Source organism: Pan troglodytes, chromosome 10 (assembly GCF_028858775.2).
Source record: "Pan troglodytes isolate AG18354 chromosome 10, NHGRI_mPanTro3-v2.0_pri, whole genome shotgun sequence".
In the NCBI taxonomy this organism is placed as follows: Eukaryota; Metazoa; Chordata; class Mammalia; order Primates; family Hominidae; genus Pan; species Pan troglodytes.
This window is the reverse complement of record NC_072408.2, coordinates 37,224,092-37,240,002: the sequence shown is the minus strand read 5'-3', so window position 1 is coordinate 37,240,002 and position 15,911 is coordinate 37,224,092. Positions and strand designations below refer to the sequence as shown.

At 37.0% G+C, this 15,911-nt stretch overlaps 1 long non-coding RNA gene across 1 annotated transcript in view; it reads left to right on the top strand.

Moving 5' to 3' along the window:
• LOC134807559 (uncharacterized) overlaps window positions 1-13,981 on the top strand; it is a 288,942-nt gene extending 274,961 nt beyond the window's left edge. The window contains exon 3 of the long non-coding RNA XR_010148281.1: window positions 13,726-13,981. This is a non-coding gene — a long non-coding RNA (uncharacterized LOC134807559). The remainder of the gene's footprint in view (window positions 1-13,725) is intronic.
• Window positions 13,982-15,911: the final 1,930 nt, after the last annotated feature.

Below are 15,911 nucleotides of genomic sequence, written 5' to 3'. Positions count from 1 at the left end.
CTTCCACAAAATTTACACTCCCACCAACAGAGTAAAAGTGTTCCTATTTCTCCATAGCCTCACCAGCATCTATTGTTTCCTGACTTTTTAATAATCGCCATTCTAACTGACATGAGATGGTATCTCATTGTGGTTTTGATTTGCATTTCTCTAATGACCAGTGATGATGAGCTGTTTTTCATATGCTTTTTTTTTTTTTTTTTACTGCATTAATGTATTCTTTTGAGAAGTGTCTGTTCTTATCCTTTGCCCACTTTTTGATGGGGGTGTTTGTTTTTTTCTTGTGAATTTGTTTAAGTTCCTTGTAGATTCTGGATATTAGACCATTGTCAGATGGGTAGATTGCAAAAATTGTCTCCCATTCTGTAGGTTGCCTGTTCACTCTGATGGTAGTTTCTTTTGCTGTACAGAAGCTCTTTAGTTTAATTAAATCCCATTTGTCAGTTTTGGCTTTTGTGGCAACCACTTTTGGTGTTCTAGTCATGAAGTCTTTGCCCATACCAATGTCCTGAATGGTATTGCCTAGGTTTTCTTCTAGAGTTTTTACAGTTTTGGGTTTTACATTTAAGTCTTTAATCCATCTTGAATTAATTTTTGTATACGGTGTAAGGAAGGGGTCCAGCTCAGTTTTCTGCATATGATTAGCCAGTTTTCCCAGTATCATTTATTAAACAGGGAATCCTTTCCCCATTGCTTGTTTTTGTCAGATTTGTCAAAGATAAGATGATTGTAGGTGTGTGGTGTTATTTCTGAAGTCCTTGTTCTGTTCCATTGGTCTATGTATCTGTTTTGGTACCAGTACCATGCTGTTTTGGTTACTGTAGTCTTATAGTATAGTTTGAAGTCAGGCAGTGTGATGCTTCCAGCTTTGTTCTTTTTGCTTAGGATTGTCTTGGCTATATGGGGTCTTTTTGGTTCCATATGAAATTTAAAGTAGTTTTTTTTCTAATTCTGCAAAGAAACTCAATGGTATCTTGATGGGAAGAACATTGAATCTATAAATTACTTTGGACAGTATGGCCATTTTCACAATATTCATTCTTCCTATCCATGAGGATGGAATGTTTTTCCATTTGTTTTTGTCCTCTCTTGTTTCTTTGGGCAGTGGTTTATAGCTCTCCTTGAAGAGGTCCTTCACATCCCTTTTAAGTTGTATTCCTAGGTATTTTATTCTCTTTGTAGCAATTGTGAATGGGAGTTCATTCATGATTTGGCTGTCTGCTCATCCATTGTTGGTGTATAGAAATGCTTGTGATTTTTGCACATTGATTTTGTATCCTGAGACTTTGTTGAAGTTGCTTATCAGCTTAAGGAGTTTTTGGGCTGAGACTATGGGGTTTTCTAAATATAGAATCATGTCATCTGCAAACAGAGACAATTTGACTTCCTGTCTTCCTAACTGAATACGTTTTATTTCTTTCTCTTGCCTGACTGCCCTGGCCAGAACTTCTAATACTATAGGAGTGGTGAGAGAGGGCATCCTTGTCTTGTGCCAGTTTTCAAAGGGAATGCTTCCAGCTTTTGCTTATTCAGTACGATATTGACTGTGGGTTTGTCATAAATAGCTCTTATTATTTTGAGATATGTTCCATCAACACTTGAATTTTTGAGAGTTTTTAACATGAAGGGATGTTGAATTTTATTGAAGACTTTTCTGCATCTATCTATTGAGATAATCATGTGGTTTTTGTCACAGGTTCTGTTGATGTGATGGAATACGTTTACTGATTTGTGTATGTTGAACCAGCCTTGCATCCCAGGGATGAAGCCAACTCGATCATGGTGGATAAACTTTTTGATGTGCTGCTGGATTCGGTTTGCCAGTATTTTATTGGGGATTTTTGCTTCGATGTTCATCAGGGATATTGGCCTGAATTTTTCTTTTTTTGTTGTGTCTCTGCCAGGTTTTGGTATCAGGATGATGCTGGCCTCATAAAATGAGTTAGGGAAGAGTCCCTCTTTTTTTGATTGTTTGGAATAGTTTCAGAAGGAGTGGTACCAGCTCCTCTTTGTACCTCTGGTGCAATTCTTTCAGCCCTATTTTACAGCTCACAGAAATTAATTAACTGACCAGTGCTTCTGATCTGGAAAGTGATGGACTCAGGCTTATAGCACAGGCAGCCTGACTCCACAGCTCAACTATTAAACACTACTCTCATCACCCCACAGGTATGGATAGGCTTTCTTGAAAATTGTTGACTAGGAATCGTCCATGGCCATATATATATACATATATGTGTATATGTATATGTGTATATATTATATATGTGTATATATTATATTATATATGTGTATATATTACACATGTTATATGTATTATACATATACATATAATACATACATATACATAATACATATAAGATATATATTACATATAATATACATATATCATATGTATATATTATAAATATATGTATATACATATGGCCATGGACAAGTCCTAGTTTATCATATACATATAATATATATGTGTATATATATGCAAGTAAATGACTTGGTATGAGACATTCTTGTTGATCCATCTTACTTGTTCCTAAGATACTTACCAACTGGTTTTCTATTTTGTCCTCAGGGCCTGAATTTTCTGCTTCTGAATTCAAAGTAAGTTTCCATAACCCTGCTCTGCATAGTCAGGCATCTGGGACCTGAACATGGTTGGGACAATTTGCTGTCCATCATTATCTTTCTCTTTCAATTCTCCTTGAGCTGCTGTACCATTTTCAGTCCTAACTCCATATTTGTGTTCCCCCCAACATCCCCCACCCCCGCCACTTTGGAAAAGCCAAATTTGAACCTTTGTTCAAATTCCATACTTAGCCTGCTGCCTTTTAGATATCATTCTTCTTGGCCTTATTTCCAACCTCAAGTTTTGAACATTTAGGACTGAGAGCATTGAATTCAGTGGATAGTTTGATTCTATAATAAAAGTTTGATTAACTTTGGCATTGTTGGTCACAATCTAGACATCCATTGGATGGATTCATTCCCTCTTTTATTCTTCAAATATTTATTAAGCACCTGTCAGGTGCTAGGCATTGTGCTGTGTGCAGAGATAAGCCCATGAGCAAGTTATTTCCTGCCCTTGCAGAATAGTTACAATAGTAAACAGTAGTTATAACAGTAAATAATAGATACAATAATAAACAAAAAGTTACAAAATGTATATTGAGGATTAAAACAGGGAAGTAACCAACAAAGCCAATGGAGCTTGAACAGAGTTTTGAAAGCTATATGGTTCGTCATGTTGACTAGGAAGGCAGGATACTACAACCAAGGGAGTGGAATGTTAAAAGGTATAACAGCATGGCCCAGCATAACCTAAAGCTTAGGATAGGACAAAGGGAATAGTCAGATGATGTAGGAGGGGGGTTTGGGGTTACATCAGGAAATGCTTCATATGCCATGCAAAGGAATTTGGGCTTTGAAGGGATTTAGGCCAGCCTATAAAATGATGAGATTTGCCAGGTTTACCCAGTCCTTTAAGCTTCTGCATGTCAACGTGCCACCAGGCTAGTGAACACACAGAAGTGATTAATGAGCTCTGTGACCACCCAGAAAACATTCCTGGCAGCTGCAAGCCCCGAGATACATCAGGAGTCTGCTTCTCTGGCAACATTTAGGTCAGAAATAAGTCTATTTTTGAGAGTTCTGCTGCTGCCTTAGTTGCTTGTCTCTTCATCTGCCCCACTACTGTAGTATATATAGGTGATTTTTTTTCCTATGGATTATTTTCAAGCGTTGATACAAACATTAATTGATTGAAAGAAGGTTTTTATTTACTCAGTTTTGAAGTAAGCTGAGATTAATTGTGCAAAAGCAAAAATAATTTGGTAGAACACACCAATTCTTACTAGCAAGAAGTATAGGAACTGATTATTCCCTGTGAAATAACAGTACTTTTGAAAATGGAAAATGACAATATGTATTTGAGAAGGGCAGGCTGATAGCCTCCTCATTGCTTCAGCCCAGTCCTTACTTTATGATGATGCCAACAAGAGACATTTGTAGGGAAGTCCTGTAGTTACCCTCCCTGACTCCAAACCTCAGAAAGTTGACGGATAAAGTTGAACACACTCAATAAACCCAACAGCTCTGTTTCCATGAGTATTTAACTGTCATTTTGTATCTTCTGACAGCATTAAAATGTGTGGTATATCAGTACTTGGATTTATGAGGACAATGTGGTTAATTTAAATGCCTTTTGGAGCAAATAGGAAGTATCTTATTCCAATTTTTTGAAGATAAAGAAAGTGCGTGGTCATGAACACAACAGGTAATTGTCTAATATTCTGTTCATTTGGGGCTTTCTAACCTGGCCTATGGGAGCTGCTTCATATTTTCATGGTTTTTAACATGAGAACAACATTTTCCTCCAATTTTACAGTGATTGAAATTTCCAATACCTCACTTAGTCAAATAAAAAAAGTACAGGCAAGAAAATACTGTCCCAGGGATAGCATGCACATTTTTGTTTATGCAGTAATAGCAAGAATTGAGTATGAAGACAAGAGTCATCTGCCTGGATTTTTTTTTCCTTTTTAATAAATGCAGAGGTGGTTACAAGAAGAAATAAAATGTTGGCTGGCAGAAGCAGCAGGGAAGATTTCATATTGAAGACTAACTAGTTCTGAGACGTTTTGGATGTCTTCTTGCAAACAAGTAATTGAAAATTAAATATTCTCTGTAAAAAAATAGGCACCTGCTTGCAAGCTTTGTGTTCTATTATTTCTGCTTTTCTCCCTTGATGCCGGATTTCCACGTGCTTGGAATAATTCATGAGAATTACTTTAAAATTTCAGGAAAAGGCAGTGGATAGAAGCTTTCTACCTAGAAAAATACTATATAGTTGATATCTGAGTTTAAAAATAAATAGGAATCTTTCCCTTTGCACTATCTACCATAAACTTGGTGCCATAAAAAAGCAATAATTTTAGACGAGGAGCCCAGGGCACAAGACCCCACTTCCATTGATAACTAACTGTATCCTTGGGCAAATGCATTCATCTTCTTGAAACCCAGTTATATGGTCTGTAAAGTGATGCAGGTGGGGGTGCAGGGTATGCTCAATAATCATTAAGGACTCTATTAGCTTTGATGTTCTATGGTCATTTATTATATTTTAGGTTAAACACCAATGAATTGTGAAAAACAAAGGCAGAAATGTAGGGCACTGTCATTAATGCAATTGGGGGTAAATTGAGTTGCTCTTTTCTCACACCCTAGGCTGAAATAAACAAGCACACATTTAAAAGTGAAACTTGGGAATACAGCAAAGCAAATACATAGGATTGACCAAACCAAAGCTTTGCAGGCAGTGGAGGTTCTGATACGAGCTGTACCCTGCAGTTCATGCCTATCACTTGAAGAGTGAGATTATGACTCACAAGTGGGACTCTTGCCTCATCCCTCAAACCTCAGTTCTCACAAATATTCCAGATCAGTGGGAGTCTGCTTTGTCTGCCTTGGAGAGCCAAGTCATTTTGGGCTGGGAAGTAATAGGTATCTAAAATGAATGCTTGAGCAATGAGAGAAAAATAGATCCTCCAATGTCCTGGAACACAAACCTCCATCGAGGTGCAAGGATAGAATCAGAGTTGTTCTAAATGAATTTTCTTTCATTTTGTTTTATCACACTAAAAACTATCTTTTTGGACGATTTTTTCTGTCAAATGAATAACTTATTAAGGCAACTATACAGTAGCTTGAGGCATTTCTATAGATAATTAAGTTATATATCCTTACCATTGTTGTCATGTTATGATGTCTAGAATAATTTTTCTTTGATAAACGTTAGGAATAATGTATTCCACCCTATGACTGTAAATATCTCATTAAAGATTGCTCATTTAAGGCACAGATTGAGTTAGCTTAAGCATCAAAAACAAATTATACCATGATACCAGATTCTCCCTTGGAACCTAAGGATTTAACTGGACTCCAGAAAGAAACTGCAACAAGAGAGATTAACACTAAACTCATTTTATTTTACTGGGCTCATTTCTGTCCATCTACTTCATTCCATTGTCTCTGCAAATCAACTTCCAACATTTTTCTGGTCTATGGACTATATAATAGAAAATACAGCCCCCAACAATTCCAGGTTTTTCGTAATATGAATAAATTTAGCCACCCAGAAAGAACCTGATTTCTCTTACAGTACCAGCTTGAAAATTCCCAGGCAGGGATTTGATTAACTCAGCTTGGGGAAGGTGTGTACCCACAGTGGGATTAACTGTGTCCAGGGTTTGGGGAACAGTAGCTGTTCCTGCTGCCTCCAATGGATGAATGGGGTAATGCAAGTTCTTAGAAAGACATTGTCATTACCGGGTATTAATGTATAGAAATGTACAGTCCACCCTTGGTCCCCCAGTAAACATGTATATAACATTCTTTTCATACACGCAACTCCAAAACGTACTGCTTAAAATTCCCCAACTTTCCCAGGTGAAACCCCAAACAGTAGTTTTCTGGCCTAAAATCATACTTGCCCTGCATTCTGTGATATAATGACCTAAGCAATATTTCTCTGTGACTAGGCTTTCTGAGGACTATCTATTCCTATTCCACTCAAGTTCAATAATATGTTTATATGGTTCCTTACAATATGTAATACGTTTAATAAACAATAATAGAGAAAAATCAATATAATTAAAATAAAACTTTTTTTTGTTAAAAAATGAAAAATGCTGTGGTATAATTTGGTTACTGGTTCAGAGAATATCCTGATTATTAAATTATAAGATGAACAAACATCTTGGGCCTCCATTTGTTAACTCCCTTTGAAAGTGAAGTAAAGTTTTTGGTTAATGCATTTATTGATTGGGAGGGTTTCCTGTAATAGGTGTTCTTCAGGAGCAACAGTTGAGCCTGGGATTTTGGAGTATTTCTCTATAGGAGGCTAAGCCAACTTTGTAGTGCGTTTCTTATCAGTGTCTGTATCAGTGTCTTGCCTTCCTGTGTTTTCTGGAGATACAACTTCTACAAAAGATTGGTCAGTTGTCTGTCAATTTCATTTGAGAAAATTCTATTTTTAAATAACCTATGAAAGAAATACTGAGCTGTATTCTTTGAATCCCTATCCTGACCTGGGTCTTGTTGAATGTGCTTTATGAAAGGGCCATTGTATGGGGTCATCAATGTGTCTACCCCTGCAGTATTGGTGCTTCAGAGGGGCCCCTTAAGTTTCCTGGGACCCCACAGATATTCTCATTCTGATTTGTAGAATGCAATTTATATGTTCTGATTTCAGAATAGAATGCAACTAAGGAAATGGCTGGTGCAATTCAGCAAGGTAAAAGATTATCTTACCCCCAGCTGGTTAAAGGCAGAAGCTATGAACTTGTGCTATTGTCTGTGGGCTCCTTTCAGGTGAGCCATCTTGAACTGAAGATTATTCCTTTCGTAAAAAAACTCATAATGAAGCCTGAATAAATCAGTCAGCATACTAAAATATTTTGACATTTTGCCACCAAGTCTCCTAAAAATCCTGGGTACTAGATATAACAGAAGATAAATAACCAACTGTTCTGCTACCACAGGCATAATCCTCCTCCTGGTCCCAAATAAAGAATTCTTGCTGTCCTCACCCCACCTTCATTCAACTAGTGTGCAAATTCTGCATTCAAAATTTTTTCTAGGATAAACAAGTTGCATACATTCATACAATGGAATTTTACTCATCTATAAAAAGAAAGCAACTTAATGAGGCCTTGACTCAGTGATACAAAAATATGGATGTCAAAAACATGCTGAATCAAAGATGTAAGACATGAAAACACATATGGTATAATTTTGTTTATATTAAACAAAATCAGAAAAAAAACTATTCTACAGTAATACAAGTCAGAAGGTGATTGCCTCTGCGTCAGGGATTGGAGGACTGTCTGGAAAGGGACACAAGTAAATATCCTGGAGTAATGAAAGTGTTCAACCTCTTGCTTTGGGTAGTTGTTACATAGATACTTAAAATTGTGAAAACATCAAATTGAACATTTAATATTTGTGCATTTTGTGTTTAAATTATATCTTAATTAAACATACAACTATTTTTTATCACTAAAGATTACAGAAATCTTACTCAAATTAGCTTCAGAAAAAAAAAGCAATAGATTATGGGGATTTGAGATTATCTCATGGAAGGCAAGAGGGATGCATATGGGCCTAAGCAGTGAACTAGAGCCAGGGATTTGAATGTGTTTGGGACTCTCGTTCTCCCACTAAAGCTAATATTAGCATATCTGCTTTGTTTTCCTTGCCTCTCTATATCTTCCTTTACTTCTCAGTTCCAAATGATGGAAAACAAAGATAAAAAACAAAGATGATGACAGTTCCTGAGTATGGTATACTATAGGATTATTTGATTCTTCACCAATTCAGCAAATATTTGTTGGTATTAATTGCTGATTGCCACAGCATGCCAGGTATTCTTCCAGGTCTTGAGGCTATATCAGTGAACTAGTCAGGGAAATTAATTAGAAGGGCGTATTCTAATTTAGGGAAAAGAGATAAGTAAACAAATACACCAAAATATGATTTTAGGTAATAATTAGGATGTTAGAAAAGGGAGAATGCTACATTGGGAGGCCAAGGCGGGTGGACCGCCAGAGGTCAGGAGTTCAAGACCAGCCTCACCAACATAGTGAAACCCTGTATCTACTAAAAATACAAAAAATTAGCCAGGCTTGGTGGTGGGGGCCTGTAATCCCAGCTATTTGGGAGGCTGAGGTAGGAGAATCGCTTGAACCCGGGAGGCAGAAGTTGCAGTGAGCCAAGATAGCGCCATTGCACCCCAGCCTGGGCAACAAGAGCAAAACTCCGTCTCAAATAAATAAATAAATAAAAGAAAAGGGAAAATTCAAATCAAAGGGACTTGAGGAGGGAGTACTTTAAATGAGGTCATGAAGGAAGGCTGAAACTTGGATGATGAGGAGGAGCCTGTCATAGGAAAATTAGAGGACATTTATTTTAATTTTTAGAAAGAGAAAATGTAAGGTCTTTGAGTCTGGAATGAGTTTGCCATATATAAAAAATAGGAATATTAGTGAGGCTGAATGAGGGTTAGAGTGATAAAAAGTAAAGTCAAAAAGGTAGGCAGAAGCTGTCCTGTAGTACAGTGCAGATATAGAGACAGAGTTGATCTTTATCTTAAGAATAATGGACAACCATTGTGTGATTTTAATCAGGGGAGAAATCAAATCTGATTTATATTTTTAAACCTAAGATATTAGACTCTTATCAGGTGGCTCTGATATTCCTTTCTTAACTTTAGCCTCTTAAAAAAAGTTCTTAATAGTAGATCCAAATTCTCCAGAGAAAAGATGTATTTGTCCCATCTGGGTCAGGTGTCCAATGCTTAATTCAATGGCTGTGGCCACTGAATGGATCATTTTACAGAAACATGGTAGCTCCTATCCAACTATACATTTGGAAGTAAGACGAGTTTTCAGAAAATGTGAAATAGATAGACAAACCTGAAAATGCTCACTTGAAATTCAATGCAAAAACTGGTTTTCTGTGTTTTTTTTACTGCACTGCCAAATAGAAGGTATGACACAAATTGGAGAGACTTCAAGGATCCACATGCTTTGGAAATAGGAGAAGTGGTTTCTGGCTTGGTTTGTAGTTTGTGCCTCTGTCTACATCATCTACTCCAGAAATGCTGATATTCACTTAATATTTTGAAGCAAGTCTTAGAGCAATTGGCAGATGTGCCATTTTCCTTCAGCACAAACTAGATGGAATTGCTGATATCTCCAAGTGCAGTTAGTTACAGTTACTAGCTTTCTTCCTTCACAGCTTACTAGTGGGTATGGGACTAGGTCTATATTGTTTACTCCTGCATCTACAGTGAGTGAATAAGTAAATCATTATGCTATCAGAAATGCCCTTATATTTTATGTCTGTTCTGGAAACTTTAAGAAAATTAGTATCTTCAGATTTTTAAGAAGACAAACGTACTATATTTGATTGGAAGAAAGATTGGGACAAAAAATTGGGACATTATGGTTAGGTAGAGCATTTGAAGTGTTTGGCAGAACACCTGGGTTTTTTTGTTGGCTGAAGATAGAAGCCATCATGGCTTATTGGCAGTTAATTATCTTTCCTGTTTCCTGCTGTATCCCTCATGCCTAATGAAGGTCCTGATATATAGTTGGTGCTTCATAAATATTTGCTAGTATTAAGTATTATAAATACATCAGAATGTATTGAGATCAAAGACTTTTGCCAATTACCTTGAAATAAGTCTTGTCTACTGCTGTGAAATCATCACCTTCATGAAAAACAGGGTTTCTTCAAAAAGTTTCTAAGAAATGGAAAGAGAATATAAGTTTCTTCTCCACTGTGTAGAAAAATCTTTTAGAAGATAAGTTGACTTTTGGAAGACAAGTTTCAAAGGCCTGGACTGAACCTGAGGAATAATCCCCTTTTCACTTTTATTGAGGATTAAAGAAAACCCATTCTGAGCAGTTTGACAAGGAGGGGCTCACTACCAGTCTGAATTGGTGAATAATTTTAGCCATGCTAATCAGGCAGCTTTCTGTTTCAATGTTCTGCAGTAACCAACACGGTTTTACTGAAGGCCTGTAATCTCTTGGTGGAGCTGCTCCACTAAAAGAAGAAAATGGAGGCAGTGTGCTCTGTGAGCTATCTCACGGCAAAATAAATGCTTCTGTAAAGTGCATGTGCTGAAGCAACAACATAAACAGTGGCAAAATGTTCTGTACATGAGTCTTACACGTTTCAGGGGAGGCCACCCACAGCTTTCAAAGGATTCTTAATGAGCCTTTGACTTCAGAATGTTAAGAACCACTGTTACCTCAACATTTAATTCACAGATGAAACCACACCGAGGTTAAAAAGCACTCTGATAGCTTCGGTTGATAGTGGTCATTTTGCTGTCATGTGAGAGGATTTAATGAGGTTAAAAGGTGAAGAAAAGTAGACAGGCCAGTCAGGTCCCCTTCTTGAACAGCTGATTCAGACTATACCCCAACCATCTGTCTTAAACTCCCATACTCCAGGCCACTCTGTACCAGCCCTAATCGTCCTGGGGCCAGGTACCAGACAACCTGGACAGGTTCCAGGAACAGAGCTATTCCCTGACGCCTGAAAAGTTATTCTACAGCCAATCTATGGAAAGTCTGTGAAACCTAGCTAAGCCTGTCGCACTTCCCATCCATGAGTTGGCCGCTACAGCTCCAGCTTGCTGTTATCTTGTCCCCAGCACAACTCCCCGTGCTCTCTTTGGGAGCAGAAAGTTAAGTAGAGTTCTGCCTTTCACTTATCCAAATGTCACTGCATGTGTCCCACCATCAAAAGAATCTTTAAATCTTATAGCGCATCTTTGTGGTAATTCCATGAAATAAACTGAATGATTGCAGATGAGGAAACTGAACCTCAAAGGGGTTAGTAAAGTGGCCGAAATGTAACAATCTGTTAATTGTAGAGCTGGTATTACAACCCACATCTATTAAATATGCACTGAGTACCAGTTTTAAGTTTATAAATTTAAGGAACTTTTAAATAGTATATATAATCCAATGACTGTCCTCAGTCTTTAAACACAAATGAGACACAGAGAAACATTACATAATATTTGGTTAAGATAAGTGACTGGGCCAGTCGTGTTGGCTCATGCCTGTAATCTCAGCACTTTGGGAGGCTGAGGTGGGTGGATCAGCTGAGGTCAGGAATTCAAGACCACCCTGGCCAACATGGCAAAACCCCATCTCTACTAAAAATACAAAAATTTGCTGGGCGTGGTGGCGGCACCTGTAATTCCAGCTACTCGGGAGGCTGAGGTGGGAGAATTGCTTGAACTTGGGAGGCAGAGGTTTCAGTGAGCTGAGATCGCACCACTGCACTCTAGCCTGGGTTACAGAGTGACACTCTGTCTAAAAAAAAAAAAAAAGATAAGTGACTGAAAAATATATAAATATTAATGATCATCACAGAAGTAATGACTGCTCACTAACAATGAAATAAGCTTCATTCATCCCTCCAGTATTTATTATTAGTAAATAATTTTTCATGCAATTTTCTATTTATGGAGTCAAAAACAGAGAAATAAAAAATATGACAAAGGTTTAGCTTCAAGAATATACACTCTAGCCATGTAGAAATATGCTGGAGACAACACTTACAAACTTGTAACCTATTGTTTAACTTTTAGAAAATTTTCAAGCTGGTTGTTAAACATTTGGAAACTTAGAATTGGTCCTGGTGAAAATCCTTGCACCACAGAAATTATCAATATTATGGACTAGGGCTTTCTTTTTTAACCAGAGAGAAATATCAGCATATCACTGCTGCCATGTACATATTGGCAGAAAAAATATTAATACCTAAGAATTAGAAATTGCTTTAACAAAATAATATAAATAAAATATTTAATAAATTAAAGTACATTTATATAACAAAAATATTTTAACCTTAATATCATACTATAGGGAATATCAATATGGGGTAATGTATGATATATATATACACACACACATATATGTAGCATATATATATAGAGAGAGAGAGAGAGCTAATTTTAAGCTGCAGTTTGCAAAGTAGAAGTTCAATGTAGTCTCTTTTTGTGAAATAATAATAATAAAGATGCAAGGAAAAAAGACTGGGAGGATATATATGTAAATCTTAAAACTGGTTATATTTGGCTGATGGAATTATGGGTGAGTTTTGTTGTCTCTCTAGATTTTCTAGACTTTCTGCATTTGACATAAATTACTTTTGCAAAACTTCTTTCTGAACTTCTTTCTAAATGTAGGGTCTTGACGTGAACTTGATTGTTTTTGTCCTGTCAGTGATCTTGGATTGCCTTGCAGCTGTCAAACACATTTAGAGATGACAGATGAAGAGAAATGGGTTGTCATGTAGCCGTAGAACTCATAATAGACTGGAAACCAGAAGGCCTGGGTCTGAGTCCCAACATTGTTCATTGTTAGTTGGGTAACATTAGGCAAGACTTGAACTTCCCCGTAAAACCAGGAGGGTCATACTTCCCCTTATTACCCCTGCAGGCTCATTGTGAGGACAAAGTAACCTAATGGATGAGAAACATTATAAATACAAAAAAAAAAAAAAAAGGCATTGTTATGAGGCATTTTAAAGAGTTCCTTATGTGATTATAGACTAATTCATCTCTTAGGTATCTGTTTTCCAATTTGAAAACATTACCTCCTCTGTCCTATCATCTTAATTTCTCATCACTTATTTACTCTTTTTCAGCTTTCTGTTTTTCTCATGCATGAGAAAAATGCATTTCAGCTGAAAACAGTATTATGAAGGAGAAGTACTTCAAAATAAAACACTTTACTCAACCCAAAAGACTCACTATAAGGTGCATTAATTTATTGCTGTGATTACAATTCACATTTTAATTTGTAATTTCTCACTTAATGTCTAAGTTTCTTGCGATAGACTGTAAGCTTTCTGATATCAGGCAGCGAGTTTCCCCACAGCCTGTGTCACCTCATGCAGTGACACATTGTAGCCATTCAATAAATACCTCTTAATTGAAGGAAGGAATGCATACTCGACAGCTCAGAAAGGATTCATAGATATATAGAAATGAATAAATGTATAATGTCCCTCACAATATTGAGCACATAACTGCTGTTTCCTTTCAAAGAGGGAAGGGATAAGGTTTGACCTGGAACAGGAGGGATTAATGGACATAGTACATGCCTGATTAACTTGGCAAATGTTTATTTATTGCAGTTCTCAAACAGTAGCTGCCACTTCCAGCTGGGAGAGAAATGAGAGCTCTGTTCATGGTGATCCAGTATCTCCAGAATCCATCACCACTGCTGACCTCCCACTCCATGTCTCCAAGTGCTCTGCTATACCTGCCACCAGCAGCTGCCACCTCCAGACTTTGGAACGTTATAATAAAACCTCTGTTCTACAATCTGCCTTCTGCTTCGACATCCTCACTCCCCACAAACAATTCTAATAAACAGCAATTAATCTGAAAGTGTTTTTGCAATTTTAATGTATGAGATATGGTTTCTCTCAAAAGCTACACTGCTCTTGTGTCCTTACAAGGTATTTTCTTAGCAAGAATAATCTGTTTACATGGGTGTTAATGACTAAATCCCTTTCTTGTACAGTTATGCCCATCTGTCACACAAGAAGAATAGTACCCTTTAGAGAGCGCTGAAATGTAGGGAAATGTAGGGAAAATGAGCAGCTATTCAAAAAGGTAAAATGCTGCCACAGAGCCTGATAAGAGCAATTAATTAACATTAAGTGTAGAATAGGGAATATATGGCATGGGATAAATTATAGTCACAATTCATGTTTCTTTTGTCTCCAGAAGTTCACACACAAAAACCCATGCCTTTACAAAACAATAAATTCAGCACTGTCAATGATGCTTGTTTCCTCGTGAATGTTGCAGAGGTCTCTCCAAGTGACTCAGTTGCATGGAAAAAGTTGTGTCACAAAGAACCAAGGTGAGCTGAAGCAGAAAGTGGGAGAAATGAGGTGCAAGGGTGTAGAGGAATAGGATTTGGACAATTGAGAGTGAAGAAAGGAGGTTATACATTTAAAGCAACCTTGTCTTGCTTCTCTAAGGCACCTCAAAGTTTATCAGCAAAAACTATCTCTCCGCCTTCTCTTTCACATAGCAATTATAGCAATTTCTTAATCTCAGGAGGATGCTACTATCTTCTGAGGCAATAAAACCTGTTCTAGAATTATGTTACTAGCTTGCAAAATGCTTTTGCTAAGGCTTCCTAACAATGCCATCTAAAGAAGTTCCCTTTTTAGAGATGATATCATATCCCACATATTTGAAATATTTAAGGAGAGCAGAGATTTAAAGTACAATTTATTTCTGGTGAAGACAAAATGGAAAGTGTGTTACATACTGATTGAAAGGCAGCCACGAAAATAGGCTTATTTCAGTACTTTCTATTGTTATTAGAATCCATAAAGCTCTGAAAAAAAGATGTTTGATCTTAAATCTGAGTGCAATAGAACCAATCTGATGGTTTTCTCTAAGCAAGAGGTGAGGAGATGGCATAGACACCTGTTTTGTGTGATGGCGGTGAGATAGATCATACCATTTTAATTGGTATCAAGATTGAAATGGTTGCACAAAATTATCCCTCTGGGATTGTTTTACTGCTGAGGTATTATAGATTTACACTCAGCTTGGTAAAACTTCTTAGAAAAGGTAATTTCTATCCTGAATACAAAGTCTAAACAGAGTTAGGAGAAAAAGAATACACGCAAACTTACAATTATCAGTTTAAAAACCACATCTACAATTACAGAGTATAAAGTGGCCCTGGCTAATCAGATACAAATTCAGTAAATCTCTCATGCATGAATCCCATCTCAATTAACTACTAAAATGCAAGAGTATATTTAAAAACACACACACAGAGAAAAGAGATCTTAAAGGAATTGCATTCTCTCAGATAGTTTGATGAGTCTCTGAAGGTAAACCAGGTCTGTTGCTATGCAGAAGATCAGCAGAATCTAGGGAAGGAATGTGAAAGATCTGTGACATTGTAATTCAGTATTACAGGTTTTGCCAACCACATTTCATTCTCACCCACTAAATTAGGAATGTAAGGCACTGCCAGCAAGCAACAAGACAATGCAAAAGGAGATAAAAGCCCAAGCAATGTTACTTGTTCACTAATCACCCAAAAAAGAAACCTGTCACTGCACAGCTCGATACAAACATTGGAATGAGATACTTTGCAAAAGAGCCCTAAAATGAGTTAGGACACAAAACATTTTTATGAAGCACTATTTCACATAGAAACTGCAGAGATGTTTTCTTTAATCATGTACAGAACAGCTACAGCAGTCCAATCTGCATAGAAGTGTTCTTTCTACACAGAGAAACAGTTAATCACCAATTCTTTATCTCATTTCACCCCCACAGT